Source organism: Rhyacophila brunnea, unplaced genomic scaffold, assembly GCF_057557595.1.
Source record: "Rhyacophila brunnea isolate RB1 unplaced genomic scaffold, BYU_Rbru_1.0 scaffold_71, whole genome shotgun sequence".
NCBI classification, from domain to species: domain Eukaryota; kingdom Metazoa; phylum Arthropoda; class Insecta; order Trichoptera; family Rhyacophilidae; genus Rhyacophila; species Rhyacophila brunnea.
In genome coordinates this window covers 495,591-516,921 of record NW_028233341.1, presented here as the reverse complement: position 1 = coordinate 516,921, position 21,331 = coordinate 495,591, and the positions used below count along the sequence as shown (strand labels likewise).

General features: G+C 23.7%; 1 non-coding gene across 1 annotated transcript; it reads left to right on the top strand.

The window, feature by feature from the left end:
* The first annotated feature begins 16,077 nt into the window (after window positions 1-16,077).
* TRNAL-UAA (transfer RNA leucine (anticodon UAA)) lies at window positions 16,078-16,159 on the top strand. Its single transcript has one exon. It is a non-coding gene; the product is annotated as a tRNA-Leu (tRNA).
* Window positions 16,160-21,331: the final 5,172 nt, after the last annotated feature.

Genomic DNA, 21,331 nt, shown 5'->3' with positions numbered 1-21,331 from the left:
ATTTTAGTAAAATTCATGAACTGATAGGTCTTTAAAAGTACTGAGTTATAGAGAAAGATCTAGGAGAAAAGTTTTAGTCAATATTATTAGTAAGATGTACTATGTGAAATATAAAACGGTATACTACAAGATAAAATCCAAACTTTCAACCCAAAATTTGCCCCATAAATTCTATTTTAACTTGGAAAATTTGATTTTTAGAATTTATAACTGTCAAATCTAAACTTTACATTGCCATCTTTCCAAATCACCATGCTCACAATGTTCTTCGCTATAGACTAATTGGTTCAAATATCTTCGTCGATCCTATTGTTTGTGCGTACACTCCTGCTGTGGTTAGCATTTTAGAACTTTAATATTCATCTCATGCTTTTTGCAGTTATTCAATCTAGAATTTATGGTATTTTCGTGTTCTGCGTGTGTAAATTATTCATGTGATTGCATCCAATTTTTTAAAAAACAGCGATTATAGTCTCAAAGGCGTTTATAGGCTTTATATTATTGTATAGAATTTCTTATTTCTATAAATCTATGAAAAAATGGATTTTTCAAGTGAATATATAAATATTATCTTGCAAACTTAGAGGTCTCGACAATTTTAATAACTTTTCTTGAATTGAATTCATAAGTAGCTTATGAATTTACATAAATAATAATGTTTCTATTTAAACTACCGTATAAAATTTAAAGCTATATGTTAGGCTATCCAATTGTAAAAATAGTAACTATACTTAATAACACATTTCTATAATGAAATAAAAAAATGAGAATAAACATATGACTGATTTAGAAACATTAATTTTGTAATGATATGTTATTTTCACATTATCATTGAAATATCTCCATGGTTATTATCTATTTGATTTCGTTAAAATTAATTTTTTTCTGATTATAATGTTATGATCGCGAAATATGAATCAGCACTTGAAAAAATGGCATCCCATTATGCCGTTCTATTTTTATATTTTTTAGTTATATTTAAGTTTCAAATATTATTTTTACCTAAAGTTGTGTATACCTTCATATCTCTAGAATATGCTGTGTAAAACTTGCTTTTTATTTGCTATTTTTCTCAATAGAACATTATATTAATTTTTTAAATCAAACTATCTCATTATTGAATGGTTCTGCTCAAACATGAAAGCCATGATCAAAAACATCGAATAAATGATTGATTTTATAGCCGAAAATATGTGTCTATTTAGTGTGGTTTATTTGAAAAAAAAATTCTAAAAAATAAGATATTATAAATTTTTAAACTTCATTTTCGAAGAATTTATGGGTTTTATTTCTCAAGTTTATAATTTATAGCTGTGGTTGGGGATTAAAAAAATAGTCTGATTGGTTATATGATCTATTAACCTTAAATTTTACTCTGATAAAAATATTTTATAGCATATAAAAACCTAAATAGAAGGCATAATTCATAATTATTGAAAAAACATGATCAAATAATCTTAAAAAAAGGTACCGATTAGATAAAATTTGACAAAAATTATACGTATAAATTCTTATAACACACTTTCAAAAAAAATAAAGTCTCTCGTATAATAACAACAATTAAATTATGCTGGATAAGCACTCTTTTTGCTTTTTATAATTATATTCACATAAAATATTTCGATGTAGGAATATGAAAACATAAAACCTGTTAAGTTTTTTTTCGAATAAATCTGACTTTTAAATACTTTAGGTTGTTAAGGTACCCATTTCTCTTTGTTTTTTGTGTTTTTGGTTATCTTTTCTGATTCCAAGTTTTTTGATAAAAATATATGAATTCCTTATTCATGGTATTTTATATTTAAAATAACTTTTATTAAGAAATAATCCATCACCTAGTTGTACTAGGTTTTATACACTATTATCTAGATTGTATTGTTGTAAATTTTTAACCACAACTCATGAACAATTATATGATTTTATGGTGCATTTCGGTATTAAAAATGATTGAATGTTATCATATCCTATAAAAACGTAGCTATCATTGGAATTTTCTCATACGCATTACAAATAAAATAAAACCATATGGTATATCCCCTTCAAAATTATAGATAGAATTTATTCTATATGGATTTATTCAGAGTCACTCTTTGCGATGTGAATTTTTTGATTTAGTTCAAAATATTTTTGTGTCTTTTTTCTAAAAAAAATATACTTCTTATGATTTTTCTCGTTAAAGAATTAAATTAAATACATTTAAATAAAATTTTTTTATTAAAAATCAATATAGTCGAATTCATCTTGTTTATTCACGAAAATTGATTATGTAGGAACACAAAAATTACTATTTTTTTAAAAAACACCGATAGAAATAAAATAGAATTAAGATCCCGCATTAGAATTTTTTTGACTTCTTTCCAACGAGATTAAATCCCATGTATAAGCTTGCATTCAAAAAAACACTAAATGTATAAATTTTTAAACAGAAAAAAAATTTATTTACCCTTTAAGCTTGTAAAATAGCCATGTATTTTATACTTTCAAATCATAATTTTACTATATGTACTATTAGTTAGGCTTTGACTTTTTATTAATCGAGTCTAAAAATTTTTTCGGCACCAAATATACCTTAAATGTATAAATTTTTTGCAAATATCGATAAAAGTATGTATGGTATTCTACTTATTTAAAATTCATGTTATATGTACCATTAAATTTATGTACGTAAAATAAGTAATATTTCGTGGGTATAATATGAATTTACGACCTGAATAATATATATTTTTTTGTAATATTCTAAGCCGTATCTTTTAGGTATATATGCTAATAACTATAGCTTATATAAATATACCGATAGCTTACATTTTATGGACAAAATTATCGCTTAATCGGAAAGAATATGACGGTTGTTTGTTTTAAACTTATGGACATTGGAGAAACTTATATCAAATAAAAATTTCCACAAACTAATCGTACATGATATAGAAAATAATGTAATAAAAATTTAGATTTGTGATAATAAGTTGGAATTGTATAGTGGGTAAGATTTGCGAATATTGAATAGTGGGTATGATTTATGAATATTGAATTGAGAAATATTAATATGTGCACCCTATCAATTACACTCAAATATTTTGTAAATAAGATAAATCAGTACTATAATTCTCTAGTTTTATCAGTAAAAAAATTATTCTAACTATGATTCGTAAGAACCAGTTGTTCTTATATTCATTTCCCAGGTGTCTATATTTTAGGGTGATATTATTAGGCATAAATAATATTTTGAATGTAGTAATAGCTGAAAAAAAAGATATAGATAATTTTTTTGTGATTACAATATAGTTTTAATACCTGTTATTATTATAATAGAATGTTTAATTAATAAGAGCCACATATATGATGATAAAAATATATCTTTTTATCTCTATTGGCATTATAACGCTGGATATAATTTTAATATATTCTCATAATGAATGTAAAAATGCTCATAACAGTGTTAGATACCCCTTTATAAACGGAAAAATTATCGATGATTCAATTATTTTGTTTCTAAAAAGCATTTGAAAACATTTTTTTTCGTTTTTATGATCTATGAAAATTAAAGGTAATGAGATTAATCTGTATAATTGTGAATTAAAACGCCACGCAAAATGATTATATGGTTTTAACTAACTAAAGCGTCAACAAATCATATATTTCGGTGCATATACACCTCTATTCATGAAAATGCGAAACAGCATTATTTCAGAGCCAATATACCTTAATTAACAAAAATAATAAAGTATATGAACTAAAACCCAGCATAAGAATGAAGACATGATTGTATAAATATAGTGGTTTTGTGTGGCTTATAGAGCTCATTTAATATATGCATTCATGTTTTTGCTTCTAAATATGGGTGATATATCGAATTTCTTTTTTATTTTTTGAACGGCTATAGTTTTTATTTGCATTTTGGCATAAATTAGTGAATTTTGTGGGTAAGGTAGCAGAAACCGTCTTTCGATATAGTTGAATTGCATGGTCTCGATTTTTAATCATGAATTTCTTCGGTAAATCTACATACCCTTTAAAATGATATTTAGCAGGTACAAATTTATGTAATAAATTAAATAACAAGAAGGAATTATTATGTGAATATATGCAGCTGTGATTCGGTATTTCTGGCGTCTTCATTGCTATCTCATTGATTTATACCGGCAAACTATACTAAGATTTATTCATTCAATCGCATGCAAATTATTTTATTTATATCTTTTCCAAATATTTTTCTTTCTCATAAAATATCACATATAATAAGACTGATGTATATAAAATAGAGTTTTTTATGCATAAAATTTTCTTTCATATATTTTGCCTTCATAGTATTGCAATGAATTTAAATATACATACTGTGGTATTTTCCGATAAAATTAGAGGCTTGAAATAAGGTCATACGTTTATACTACCTTGGTCCCGTTTCCGATTGGTTTTTATTTAACAGACATTAAATTAGGACATCTTTATATAAATTTTAACATGTGCAGTCCAACAAAAATATAAAATCTAGCGAAATTTATATATTTTTTGCTTATTTGTCTATTTTTAATAGATTTTTACTAAATTTGAAACTTGAATTAATTTCCCAAGGTGCATGTTGGTCATAATAATTATGATAATGAATAATATAAAACAAACATATATTTTTTATGCCAAAAAAAGCTGTATTTTATCATGAATAATTTTAATAACATTTATCATAGCGAGATCAAGGAACGAAAAAAAGTTTATTTAAATGTTTAATAAAAACATGTGTTGTATAAAACTATGGTTGATGAGATTATTAATTAAACCACAGTGTATGTTTTATTTTGGAATTTTAAGTTTAAACAAAATACAATAGGGGTAAAATGTAATATAATTTGTTGTTTTATAGGGTAAATAGATAATTTGCAATTAAAACAAGTAATATGATTGGTAAAATTTAATAAATTGAAAGATATAAATGAAAAAATAAAATTTTCTGTGCACGTGCATTATTTATCGCTTCATATTATAATTTTACTTAAAATATAGCCTTTAAGAAATGTAATAAATCGGTAATTTGGTGAAATACGATTGATAAAAAACCTTTAAATGCAAAAATAAACATTATTAAAAGATTTAAAATACTTTAATAAATATGGATTACCGTAAATTTACTGATATACAGAATAATTCATGCCTAATACTTTATTTAATTTTGGTTATAAGAAGAACACAAGATATTCAGTCCTAAATTTTAAAATAAAATTACTGAATATATGAGAAGAGAATCTACGTAAATTTAAGACAAGAAATGATATATTAAAACAAGCTATTTATGTATCAATAAAATTATAGATACAAATTAATGTTTCTGTTTAATTTAAATGTTGCATCTTCGTTTCCATTCATACTCTCTTTTTATCATGTATCGTTTTCGCATTTCATTTTAATGGAATATGTATTTCTATCAGTGTGCACAGGGATTCAATTTTATAGTCTTTGATGCGTGTAAAGCGTATTAATAATTTCTACAATTTTTTTGCTTTTGATATTAGTATTTACCTGGGTTTATAAAATTTTATAAACCCAAAATAAAATATAATTACATTTAAAAATTTCTTTCTCTATTACATAATAGAAGCATCCATTTTATAGTTTATTATAAATCTCCCGAATTCCTTTATTAATTCATATTTACTACTTTTTTGATTTCATATATATGTGTGTAGCTGGACCTATAATTATTTATTGTATCTTTGTCACATTTTTGTATAATCTGTGCATAAAGATTAAAATAAAATATATTCCCTGTATAAAAATCAACTTTGATCGCATCTACATTTTTTAGCTTATTTGCATTTTATTCAATAGAAGCCATACAATTTCACTGTTCTTTAAACGTTTATTTTATTATTTTATAAACCCAGAATATTTTTCTAAAAAGCATATAAATAAAATCATGTGCTTATAAAAATAAAAACTAAAGAAACAATTTTATCTGAAGATCTTGGCTATATTTTTAATTTTTTCTTGTCATCATGATGCTTTTTTGGCAATTTTTTTTACGACAATTGATGTTAGGTTAAATAAAGATAGGTTGAACTAAATTGGGATTTTAATAGAACTTTTGAGAAGAAGATTAGTAAAGTTTATAATCTTTAATATTCAAGCAATCACACTATTTTTATTATTATTTATGTGTTTCAAAGATACTATATTATTTTTATATAATTAAATTCGTGCCTAAAATCATATTTTCTATGTACGTCCGTATGTTTACTTTGATTCTGGGAATGCCAAATGTGTTTTTAAGAGGAAAAATTCTTAATTTATATCAAATCTAGAAAAAATTTTTGTGCTCTAACTTTCTTACACTTAAAAAGTTTTAACAAGAATATCTGATAAATTACAGCTATATATTGATGCCAAAAATTTTTATTGAGTTAAGGTTCTAAAGCTTTATTTGATTTATACTATATGATGTGTGCTATATGAATTATATATTATTCGTTTTAGATATGCCTTTCAATTGTTTTGCATAATAGTGTTTATTTTGGCTGGCTCTATCTGAAATTAATTTCCAAGAAATTTTGTGCTATAACAAAAATTTGGTTTTCAAAATAAAAAACCTTTTTTTATTGATTATTTGTGTGTTTTGCCAAAATTTTATTGCCACATATAGATATCCAGGATAAATAATAGTTTTTTCGTTATTTTTCATTGATAAATTTTCAAAAGATACATGTATCGTTCTTTCAAAGGTTAAGATTGACATATTTTAGATATTGAATATGTTTTTGAGCATTGTATATTTGAAAATTTAGTCTATATTTAAATAATTCTGCGTATTGTTATTTACCGGATATATTTAGTATATCAGAAGTATTAAAAATGAAATTTATCTGAAGTATGGATAATAAAATGTAAATGACAACAGTAATTATACATTACTAAACTTCGCAGTATTTATATTTTAATATTTGGCGTAAAAAACGATTTTTTCGCATTATCACCTTTTTTTAAAAAAAGGTAAAAAAAATTAAACTTATGCATTTATATATCACTTAGGAAGATTTCAAAATATTAGGCTCCTTAATATAAATATGATTATAGTAATCCGATTTTCAACCACAAAGATCGTAAAAAGGATTCGAAAATAATAACAAAACATTTATTCAAAGAAAACATAGATTAGGAAAAATATAAAGGTTTAACGAGACATTTAGCTTATAACAATATTATTCACTATGAATACGCTATATTATGTCAATAATAATAGTATGGTATAAAATTGATGACGTCTTAAAAAGATAGAATCATAATATTATGGAAATATCATATGTATTGGGAAATTATAAAAAGAAAAAAAATCTCCGGAATGTATAAAAAAGTTTGGGTTTAGGTTATCTTATAATAAAAATCAACCAATTAATATTGAAATGAATTTTGCCTTAAAATATAAAGATATATATGACAAATAAATGTGGCTAAAAGTCGGAAAATTTTATAATTAATATTTTGATAAACTATTATTTTTAGTAAAATAGATGACTTGTGGCAATAAAATATCGTTTAAAACTATATAAATATATAATTTGCTGCAGGGAAAATAATTTTTATGATCAGTATGTTTCACAATTGATAATTTTTTTATTTTCTTATAGTATCTCTGCTTTAAATTGACTATATAAAATTATTTTAATTATAAAAGGTCATTCCAAGTCGATTTAAAATAGAACCAACGTTTTAAAAGAGCAATATATTCTAAGAATAATTAGGAGGGAAAAACACTGTTTTGCATTAGTTCAGGAAAAAATAATATATATAAAAAGTGTTTAAAGTAATCTGAATACTTCAAGGAGCATAAAAAAAATTTTGATAAGTCGGAAATTTAAGTTTTTTTTTAACAAATATTAACAAAGAGTTAAATATTGTAATCAAACATGATAATATTGTTTTTCGATCACGATATTCAGATAAAATACCGAAATGAAAAATAAATCTTTTTAATTAAATTTTCCGTATTTTATGTAGTAATTTTGTTCATATAATTATAAAAACAAAAATTTCATGTAGGATAAGTATTTCATATAATATGACATATATTTGTCTTTTTTGAGCTTAATGCGGGGGTCATAATTTCTTTGTTAGTCAATTATTGCTTTCTTTTGATTTTATATAATAAATGAGCTTTAGACACTTTTAATTTTCTATAAAAAAGATCTTTTCTATGGAATAATATAATCCATTTATTTATATGCGATTCTTTGTTTAATACACTCGTGTTCATTTAATTATCTATTTGTTGTGTTTTTTTAAAAAAAATCCTATTATATCGATAAAAAAGCACTTGCATATGAATATATTTAAATTATGTCGATTTAGATTCAAAAAACTTGTTTATATTGTATTTTTTTAAAAGAAATAAAACAAAAAATTATTTTTTACTTCTTTCGAAAATATAATGATCCAATTTTTTTTTGATATTGGGGTTCATACTGTGATCGATCTTATAATTGTATTGATAATTTAAACCAAATTATATCGATAAATTTATATTTTTCTGTTTATTATATTTTTGATTTATATGATCATATGTTCCTAATTTTTTTTCAATTGGGGCTGTTTACTTAGAAGCCATATTTATTTTTTTTTAAAGCAAATTGTATTTAAATATGTATATTAGCGGATTTCAATATTTTTCGTACAATAATACATAATTATTTTGTTTACTAAAAATTCGATATTATTTATCTGAAAAAAACTTTACATGTATCTAAATTAGAATAATAATTTTTTTATATATGATAGATATCAAAATACAATCAAGCTTAAAAACTAAAAAACCCAAAATTGTGATTTAGGGGGAGAAACTAGTTAATTAGTTGATTTTTTCTGGTTGTAATTTTTATATGCTGCATTCAATTTTACAAGAAAAATAATTATTTTGTGTAAGTACCATCATAAGCAGAATATATTTCTAGATAAAAACATTTATTTGTGCTAGGTATATATTTTTTTGCCGCCACGACCCGGTAATATTATCTTTTAGATTTAACATTTTTCAAAAATATTATGAAATATGGTGTGTAAACTATTTAAGAAAACTTTTATAAAATTGATTCTCTTAGTTCATAATAATTTTTATGTTAAGGGGTAACAAGAAATGTATAAGTTTTAAGGCTCAAAATAAGAATGAAAAAGTTTAAGTTTCATCATTATGAATAATTTTATTTTTTTTATTTATAATTTTGTGTTTCTTTTTTGAATGTGTTTCACGCATTTCTTAGAAAAAATAGAGAAATTTTTGAATGAGTTAAGCAATTTCTATTTTCATTGTGTATCACCAAGATAATTTATTTTCTATCATTTTTTTTTAAAGAAGGTTTTATGAAAATATCATTATTAAAATCTTACCGCTATTGCTGTATATGAATTTACTTATTGGCTGGCCTTAAAAGTGAAATTAAATAAATCATGATTTCCCAACTAAATTTTGTAAACGTGTGCTCTTTCTCCTATGTTTTAGATCAAAAGTATTAAAAGCCAACTATTTTAAAATTAAAGAAAATACTAGCATAAACATTTGGAAAAAAAGGTAAATATATTTAAAATTTCTAAGAAGTTAATATTTAACTTTATCATAAAACCAACATATATGTAAATTAATGCGTATAGTATTAACTTCTTCAATATTTAACTTTATTATAAAACCCATTTCAAAAAAATAATATGTCATATTAGCAATTTACTTGATATTTTACTTTATTATAAAACCCATTTCAAAAAAATAATACGGCATATTAGCAATTTACTTGATATTTTTACTTTATTATAAAACCCATTTCAAAAAAATAATATGTCATATTAGCAATTTACTTGATATTTTACTTTATTATAAAACCCATTTCAAAAAAATAATACGGCATATTAGCAATTTACTTGATATTTTTACTTTTTTATAAAACCCATTTCAAAAAAATAATATGTCATATTAGCAATTTACTTGATATTTTTACTTTTTTATAAAACCCATTTCAAAAAAATAATATGTCCGATTGGCAATTTACTTAATATTTTACTTTATTATAAAACGAACTCTAATATAATTTTATTTTGCAGCATCATTAATTCCAGTCTTTGGAAACAAATGTAAACTTGGCTAAAATATTTATAAATTTTTCTTTATTATAAAAATAATTTTATATGTTTTTTTGATCACTATGGTATGTATAATTATAAGAAACGATAGTGTTAATTTTCTTGGTTTTTTATGAATGTATTGTAACCCAGTTTTTAAGGCTGTTTATATTTAAATAAAAATCTAAGAGATCCAAATAGAGTTTTTTTGTTTATATTCATTTTATATCTAAAAGGAAAATTTAGCGATTTTTTGTTGCATTTATTTGTAAACTAATAATATTTAAACAAATCTTGGGTGGAAATCACATCAAAAGGCAGATTAGGATTCAACTTTCGCGTTTCAAAAATGATTTAATTTGTGAAATCATATATGCATCAATTTTCTATATAATATTTCCGATTTTCCATAATTTTTTTTTAATTTGAAAACTTATTGGTTTTATACAATTATACCACCTAATAACAATAGGATTTATAAAGACACTTGAATTAATAAGTCTTATAGCAAAAAGATGTATTATTAGGGATTTTAGAAATGGCAAGTTTGAATGAATTGTTAAGAAAATTTATTATACAAAGCAACCTTAAATTTTTCTTGAAAAAGATATAAGTGTTAAAAATCATTTTAGCCCAACAATAAATATATATAAGATATTCTACATTAAAATAAATCATCATAAAATTGTATAATGCATGTTAGATAGTACCTAAACAAATTGTGGCATATATGTAAACTTTAAGATTGTGAAAACCCCTTGAATTAATAGATATCGAAAAGAGGAGAGGTATGAAGAAGACTTCAGAGTGGAGAAAATAGCCGAAAGTATTAAACGCTGTGTACTCGAGAACAAAAACTAAAACTATAATACTAAAAGTAATTCATAGATAAAAAGATATTTATTAATTGAACCTTCGATTAAATAATCACTGATCAAGTATTTAAATAACATACTTTGCCATTATTGCATCTTTAGATCATTTAAAAAGCTTAGGTTTATTCTATGATGATGTATTAAATTTTTATATAAATCAATATTTTCATACAAATTATTCATTTATATTTATCCTAATGATCTAAAATTTAATCTTTACCTTAATAACTTATTCTTTACTATTATTTTAGAATTATTTTTTATTCATGGGTTAAGTTAATTTATATCAATTTCATCTATTGAGACATGATCAGCCCATTGGGAACATTACACAAATTTTTGATACATCTTACCCTGATCTATCATCATAAACTGCTTTTCTTCTCTCAAATAAGATGAGATAGAGTGTCTTGCGCCATCATTTTTATAAATCTTAGGTTTATTCTTATGATATACTAAATCTTTATATATTCAACCTTTTCATATAAATTATTCCATTGATCATTTATATTTATTCCAATGATCTAAAATTGAATCAAATCCTAATCACTTATTCTTTACTATTATTTATATTTATTCTATTAATCAAACCCCTTTAAATGACACCACATCCTTTTATTCTTCCACTACCACGCATCCCGAACTATTCATATTTCCGTTCGTCACTTCAAAAGCTTATAAAAGAGAATCAGCAGCATCCACGGACAGATAAATACATATCAGAAGTAATGAATCCAACACTTCTACAATCAAAGCTCGATCTAACACAAAATTACATCAAACCACATTTAGATCAATTTGAAATATTGTCTTTTCTTGATTTAAAGTTACAAGAAAAACTACTCTGTATTGAAAAAGAGATTGAACTAAAAACGATGTCCGATTTTAACAAGTTTTTAGCAGACAATATGTTGAGTTTAAAAAACAATAAGGATTGTAGTGTGAGTGTATTTGACAATATGCAGTTTAGCGATATGGACAATGTTGATTTCGATTTTCCAGATTCAGATTTATTTAGTTGTCCTTTTATTCGAGATTGCTATGAGTTTTTAGGGTCAGGTGAGTGTGCTAAAGATTTTCTTGAGAATAAGTATAAAAAGTATGTTTTAAGATATATAGATGAAAATAAAGGAAAGTATTTCTGCAAAAGATCAAAACATATGGGTTCTGATAAAGAATTTATTTTCCAGAGAAAGAATATTGACGAAAAGGTGCAAGATAAAGAAGATCAAGTTTCTTTGTTTGTTGAAATGAAATATGGTGGTGATGATATCAGCTTAGATTCATTTGATGGCAGATACCTTTATGGAGAAATATATACACATTTTAGATGTGGAGATACAGAAAAGGTAATCGATTTATTGAATGAATATACATTCTTTTTTAGCCAAACATGCAAAGATTTTAAAGAAACTATTCTAGACTATTTTTCTGGGAATTTAGATATCAAAAAATCTCGTTTAGTTCTCAGAAGAAGCTCACCAAATGATTTTTTCAGGTCTCTTATGCTAAAAATAGTGTCTAAAACAGAAATAGATGCCTCGGATTCAGTTATAACAACATTAGAAGATTATTTGTGGCTTATGGTTATAGGTACACCGCGTATATTCACTAAAGAAAACGTTTACGACATGTTCAAAAATTATAAGAATGTATCTGGAAGGTTTCTCTCATTTATTCTTTTTGGAATGTTCGAAAAAAGCGTAGAATGTTTATTTTTGGGTAATTTTTATGCTTTTGATTGCTATTTCATGATGAAAAGAATTTTATCTAAGTGTAATGCCAAAAATATTATGCAAATTTACATTCAAACCGTGTTTGCAATTGTTCTTAAGTGCATAAAAAATCGAGATAAAAAGGTTTATTTGCTTAATTCTCTAAAATTTGGGGCTGAAAACACTTTTTATAAAGAAGTATGCGCATTTATTGTCGAAAACAAATTATTTCATTTGCTTGAAACAAAAAATATAAACCATGATAATCATTTAGGAAATTCTAATTTAATTGAACAAAAAAACACTAAAAATGAAATGAATTATGGTATAAATAATAAGCAAAAAACAATAAACGATATGAATATCGATGGCTTCGTAGAAATAGATTCTGGAATAAGAAAAGGCGTTTCTCAACTTTTACTCGATACAAACGAAAAAAAAACTTTGTTGGAAATGCACAACTTATTCGACAAAAATTCAGTAAAGAAAATTTTAGTTTCGGAAATGTCAAAATCATTCATAAATAACAAAACAGACGATTTCATCAATTCATACAAAATTTTGATCGATAAATACTCAACTGAACCAGAAATACATTCAATGTTAAATATCCTCAACTTTAAAAATAGCTCAAATATTCAAACTCTCGAAAAAACTTTTATTTTTGAGCACGAGTGCCATCTAAATACCCTCAAACAAATTAAAGAAGCCGTCGAAAGTGTTGCTATTGTAATTTGTAGAGTCCTTGTCAAAAATAACTTGCACGACGTTGCTAAAGACTTTTCAAGAAATGCTAGGGTTATTGGTGTAAGTCAAGAAACCCTAAAAAGAATTAAGGGTGAGGTATTTAACGTAATCTAAATAAATTCTAATTGAAATCCATTTTTTAATATATACTCTAAAGGGACCAAATTCTTGTAATTTTTATACTCAATGTAAATAAATTTGAATTATAAACCTTTTTTTTAATATATACTCTAAAGGGACCAAATTCTTGTAATCTTTATACTCAATGTAAATAAATTTGAATTATAAACCTTTTTTTTAATATATACTCTAAAGGGACCAAATTCTTGTAATTTTTAACTTAATCTAAATAAATTTGAATTCTAAACCTTTTTTTTAATATATACACTAAAAGGATCGTATTCACTAATTTTTAACTTAATCTAAATAAATTAGAATTCCAAACCTTTTTCTTTTAAATATCTAATGAAGATAATTCAGTAATTTTTATACTCAATCTAAATAAATTTGAATTATAAACCTTTTTTTTAATATATACTAAACGAAAAAAAAGTTGGTAATTTTGCTCTATTTATATAAAAACCAGTTATTGAATGTATGATCAAACAAAGAATGTCCATATTGCCTTTAATATTTGCTAGTTAAAGCTTTATATGAAAATTTTCTCAAAATTTAAGCTGGTAAATTTGATGTAATTTCATTTATTTTGCAAATATTCACCCTAAAAATGGTTCTTTTGATAAGTTTCTTGCGCTTATCATAATAAAATTTATTGGAATTTATATTTAAAGGTTAATTTAGATCGATAACATATTTTATGATCTTTTCAAGGCAAAATTACAGCGAAAGTTGATTATACTTTTGGAGTTTAGGCGGGTGTTTTTATAAATAGTTTTTGAATAATTGTATTTTAAAGCCGTATTTATTTTTTAATAGACATGTTTAGAGAATTTCACTATAAATTAGTATACTTTTGTTTAGAATTATATAGAAGCATGGTAAAATATATACCTTTGTTAAGCTCAAACATTCAGATATAAAATTATTTAAAATATTTGTCACATTTAAATTATACAAATTATTTCTTATTTACCTGAGCACTGTATCCGAATTAATCGTTTTTTTGGCGGCATTCTGTACATTTTGAATTCGGTAGATCATGAAATGATAACAGCAAATAAACTTGTAAATATCATTTATCGAAAATAGCTTGACAAAATAAAGAAGATATTATTAAGAATTTTTGAAATCAGATCTTTTTACAACAATTTATGCATATAAATTCTTATTTTTTTCGTCTGTTAAAAATAACTGTTATCATATATTATTTTTATATAAAACATTTATTCGAAATAATTGTATGTATTCCAGAATTTTTTGTCACCTAGAAATAGATATTATTCACAGATAATTTTTATATAAAACAATCATTTCCAATAATTTTTGCAATTTTTTGAGTTTTAAAAGAGTTTACATCTTTAAAAAATACAATTTATACATATTATATATATTGCTAAAAAAACACATTTTAGTATTTTTTTTATATAAGGTTTATCATTATTTATTGTATTTTAGAACAAAAATTTTTTATTAGATTCATACGACGGCAGAAATAAATCGTTACTTATGCTAAATTATATACTAAATACATCATAAATCTAATTGTAATATGTTTTTATTTCCTCTTATTAAGACGATACAACTTTAAGAAATCCAAAAAGATCAGAACTTTATGTACAAGAGATTTGGGAAAATGAAAATGCAGAAACAAAGGTTGATACCAGAAAAAAAACAGATATTTTAATCAAACAAAACAGACCAGATAGTTTTCTATACGATAAAAAAAAGATTACGTTGATTGAAATAGAACTAGCCTAGACATCTTAACAGAAGTTGTGAATGAAAAATATATGAAGTATGGCATCTTGGCGAATTAAATTGGTTTAATTTACAAATGTAAAGCAAGAATAATGCCATCTGCGATGACATGGGATGGTGTGGTTACAAAAAACCATAAAAAGTATGTTAAGGAGTTAAAAATCACAGACGAAGTAGAAGCATACATGCATACTCTCACACTCCGCAAGACACTTAAACTCATCTCATTTAAGAGAAGAAGAGCAGTCGACGAAGATTGATTAGGGGAAGATGTATCAAGGAGTTGTGTAATGTTCCCAATGGGCTGACTACGTCTAAATATATAAAATTAATAAAAAGAAAATTAACCCATAAATGAATAAACATAATAGTAATTCGATAATTGTATAATTAAACGATGTAAAATTTTTTTGTATTGTGTTTATTGAAGAGAAAACCAAATGATTATCTTTATTGAAGTTTTAGTTTTGTAAAAATTAAAGAAAGATTTGATAATTTTATAGAGGGCATCATTCTATACAAATTAAATGAAAAGGGAAAAGAAAAAAATATTTTTAATGTGAGCAAAAAAAAGCGTTTCAAAGCCATAAATAATAGACATGTGCGCAATATAAGATTTTTTGTTCTTTTTTCAGCGTATAGTCTCTTATTTTATCTATTTTTTATAGTTGGCTCTTTTACATTAAAAATTTGTACAGCCCATGATTTGCGGCACATAGCGCAAGGTGCTTTCATAATATCATCATTTAAATGTCTATAAAAAAACACCTTTTTAAGGTATCATGGCCGAGTGGTCTAAGGCGGTGGACTTAAGATCTATTATCGAACGATGCGTGGGTTCGAACCCCACTGATACCAGTTTTTGTACTGGATATTATAACAAAAATTTAAGAATGCAAGCGTATATATATAAATATTTGATACATGCATTAAAAGTAGTTGCGATATTATGACTTTAAATAGTTATGTATATTATTTAAGTTTTTGGTTTTGAGTCAGGAATGGTAACTAAAGAAGAAGCATGGGCACAAATAATAAAATACTTGATCAATTTTCTTGAAAGAAGAAGATATATTAATTGAAATTGTAAAAATTATGTGTATGAAGATAAGTAAAGACAGCCAGTTCTGTGGATAAATCTTAAGTTTTGCTTGAACAAATTCAAAAACATAAAACGAAATTAAAAAACTTGAATCTATAGCGTTTATTATTTTAATATGTTCTATTTTGCAATCTAAAGTTTTGCTTGAATTAATTTAAATAGCTAAAAACGAATTAAAAATCTCGAATCTATAACGTTTTTTATTTTAATCTGTTCTATTTTTCAATCTAAAGTTTTGATTGAATTAATTTATAGAACTAACAACGAAATTGTGCCATAATAAATTCAAAATATTTGCTTTAATTTTTCTGCTATTCCTTCACCTTAAACTTCTTTGTATCTAAAACCCATCTTGTTGAATAATAAATAAAATTGAATTATCTAATACAAAACTCGTCAATAAAAGTGTCAATCTTTACTCATCATTTGCATGTTTATTTCTTATCTTACCTCACATACTGTAGAAAATAAGAATATGCGAACGAATATGTACAGATAGAAGAAAATCATCAATAAAAATTTATTTCTTTGATAAATTTTACTTAAAAGAAATAAAGTAGGTTTGGATGATTTTTGGAAATTATCATGAAAAATTCCATGAGAATACTTTATTTTTTTTATAGGCATTAATAGTAGGTTCGAATCTGATATGTAATATGAGCTCACGTGTGAAAACAAAATTATCATAAAAAATAATTTTTTTTTTGGCGAAAAGGTGCAAATACTATGATATCATTACTGTAAATATTTTTTTTACTAAAGTCATCAGAGGAATTTGACTTGCATATGTAATATAGCATAAATTTTGTCCAAAAATATACAGGAACATTAAAATATTGATAAATAATTTAAAACTTGACTATTTTCGGAGCATATTTTTTCCTGTGAAAGTTTCATCTTTTTAATCTAATAGAGAAATATAAGGCATATAAAATTTCGGTAATTCATGATATACCTTTTTATATTTAACATGTTTTCATTATTATTATAATTATATTCATTTTGAATACAATTTCATTTATCTATATTTTTTCTTTGTTTTTATATAAATATCCAGATCAGCCAAATAAATATTTTAAAATAGATGCTATTTTTCGTTTTTTTGTGCGCGGAATATCATACGTTCATTTTGTGTAATTCATTGGCAAAGTAAAATATCAAGATTGATATTTTATCTGTAAAAATCCATTTATTTTTCTATTTTTTAAAATAAAAACACATATGTGCACAAAAAACATATTTTATATACTTATATCATTTTATATATTGAAAAATTTTTTAGGATATTTATAGGTCTATGAACGGTATATCTATACCATAAAATCGGATAATAACTATGCTGGCATATTATGATAATTATTTTTGTTATGCTTGATAGGTACCTCGTGTATTTTTGAAATTTCTCCCTAAATTTTAATTATTAATTTGAATGTTATATTAATTACTGGCATATATTATTGTTATAAAATTCCAATATAATTAAATGGCTATTTTAATTGTTGAAATTTTACAATATAATTTTTTTTTAACTATAAATTTTTTTAGTGTTTTGTTTTATGTTTTAATATTAAAATCATGCTTTATAATTATCTGACTTATTTTTTTTGCTATTTTAGGATTTTAATTAGTTATTTAATGTTTGTTAGATGCATAGTTTTATAAAATAATTGTGATCCATTGGTATTTTTTGCATGTTTAATATAACATAACCTGTATTTTGTTTTTGTCTTTTGCATATTAATTTTATATTTTCATTCATTTTTAAATGCTTCTTATAAAATAAATATGTTTAACATACCACCCCACCCCACTTTATTTTATTTTTTTGCCGAGCATATAATTTATAGCAAAAAAATCATTTTTGATTTTTCCAGACGTCATTATTGGTATTTTATTAGAAAATAATTTATTTATCTTATTCAGTACAGACATAAGATTGTATAATATATATTTTTTTTATATCTTTTCAATTTCATATTTTTATTTTAGCTATTCAGAAAATCTTTAAAATATTTTTTATGCTATAAGGATGAAAATAATGGTTCTATTTCTTTCAATTTATCTTAATATGTCTATGTTTATATATTTTTTAAATATGAATGGATTGTAGTTATATCTTTATAAAACATTTTGGGCTGTTTTTAACGGACTTTAATAGCGATTTGGAATGAATAATTCGTTTTTTTATGTAATTTATCTGATTGCTGCTGACTGAAATTAGCTTCATAGACTAAATTACACAAGAAATATATTTTTTTTCTTAATAGCCTACAGTATCAGATTTTTGTGTGGATTTACTATACTATAATTAGATTTATAATTTTAATTTTTTTTTCAGTTTGTTCCGGGCATAGATATATCAAATAATATCGTTTTGCCCAAAACGCACGAATGAATAGTGACTATTATCAATTAATAGATAATTTAAATTATTAAAACAATATTGAAATAAACAAATATGATTTAAATATATGTCACATAAGTATAAAAAAATCAATGGCCCTTACTTTCTATTTCTATATCTGCCCCAAGATTTATATAAATTCTGACGATATTTTAGTGCCCTTTTCTATATTATAATCATCATAAATATTGTGGTTTTTTCCATGATAAAATAAATGTAAACAGATTACAATGCATTTAAATTTTTGAATTTGAGGTTAAGACTACTTTCTTACTAAAATATATAAAATTACGCATATTTTAAATATTATTAGTAACTCGACGGGTTTTGAAAACATTAAATTGTTATAGATTTTTTTGTCTTGCCCATATATTTTCGCATATTTTGTGGTTAAAAACAAATAGCATGTGCCATGACGAGAGTGCGTGGGATAACGATTATACATAATTAAATTTTATGTTAATTGAAAAATTAAAGAAAGCGGATACGTGCGCATTAAATTAATGTTAAAAAAGACATTTTAATTATAATTTTTCAAATAAGGATATAGAAGAGTATTAGAATTAACATCTGTTTCACTAAGTATCAATATAACCTGCTATATAGAGGCTTATATAATTTTTTGCTTCATTATAAATGAGTTTAAAGCAACATGCAAACCAAACACATTAAAATTGCAGAAAAAAATCTCATATGATGGATATCGTTTCTAAGAAATATTGATACTTATGCTGAAAACAAAAATAAAATATAGAACATGAATAATTATGCAGAAAATTTGCAATAGTATTGCTACAAACAGTAGATATTTAGAAAAGAAGATATAATGATTTATATTTTTTTATTATCATTTCATAATCATTTTAAAATAAATTTTTACTGTTTTTAAATTCAGTACATCAATTAAAAAAAAGTAAATTAAATGATAAAAAATGTTTTTTGCAATAAAAAATTTATGATATTGCAAAAATTATAAGTTTTGAGATATTTGCATTGAAATTGACTGTAAATATCCTCGAATTATAATATGAAACACATAAAAAACATACATCTAATTTTCAGCGGTATTTTAATGACTAAATATCATTATTAGCGTATACTTACTTTCTGCAAAAAAAAATGCTTATTCCATAAAAAAAGTATGTATTATATATTTTTTATGTGTTAAGCGGATACTTATTATAATAATATGATCTAAAATACATTAATTTTATTTAAAATAGCAAGCCTTATTTTTTACAAAAATTATTTACAGTGAGATCACCATAATTAAGATTTTAATTTTTTATGTAAATTTAACCAAATTGCATACGAATTTTATATAGTTTAAATTAAGTCTTAATAGCACAAAGCATCCATAAATTTATAATTTATTGTTAAAAAAATTCTTCACCCATACAGCTTATGAAAATCACTTTCTTTTATTGTACAGAAAAATCAGTTCTAAAATTTGAAAAAAGATTATAAAAAATTCAATTTTGATATTTTGGTTGCGCAATACATATTTTAACTGTCATATTGAGATGTTTATAAGAGTACAGAAAGAAATAATTTGATAAAACAGGCATTTCATTTCTCTTAATAGACGGCTAGCTAGATAAAATATGTAAGTATGATTGAGATCATACGTTTAAGGTCGCGTTATGAAAAAGAATTTTGGGCTTACTCGATAAAATTGCGTTGAATAGTCCTATTTTTTTCAATAATTGACCGTATAATATCATTTGTCGGAATTTCTTAAAACCTTATTTTTTTCTATTAATATTTTAAAACTTAACTATAAATATTTTATCAATAAATCAAAAAATATTTTAGCAATAAAAAAAAACTGTCATGACTAAAAATAGCTTAAAACCAGCATATTTTTGTTTGAATTATTTTAATGCAAACTGAAACATAATAGAACCTTTTGATTGATTTTTAGCACACCTCACTTGAGAAATATAAGCAAATACTTTAGTTGTCACAAAGTTTAAGTGGGTCAATATAATAAAAAAATAAGAGTCAATATGCACATATCAGAGATTGTGATTTTGTTAATGTTCTAATAACTGTAAATATTTAACTGCAGTTAAATATCATAAAAATTCAGTCCAAATCAAATTAAATTACTTCGTATTCATCTAAAAGGATATTTATTGTCATTTTGATATTACTGTTTCCGATTTTACGAATTAATTTTTATTTTTTTATGTACCTTATCATAGATTTAAACGTGCCCAAAACTGAGTCTAAATAATATTTTTTCGTAATTTGCATATTGAAATATCTACGTGAACTTTGGTGTATTTTTAAAAATTTATTTATACTAGCTGAATTGCATAATTAGGGGCAAAATCCAGCAAAAAAATCAAGGTAAAAAACACCATGAAGTATTCTAGGATACTTTAAATGCAAAATAAGCGATTATTTTGTAAAAGACAGCGCAAAATTTATTTTATACTTTAATAGTCAATAAAATACAAGTAATTGTAACCGAAAATCAGAAAAAAACAATAAAAAACACAAAAATGATCACTATCCA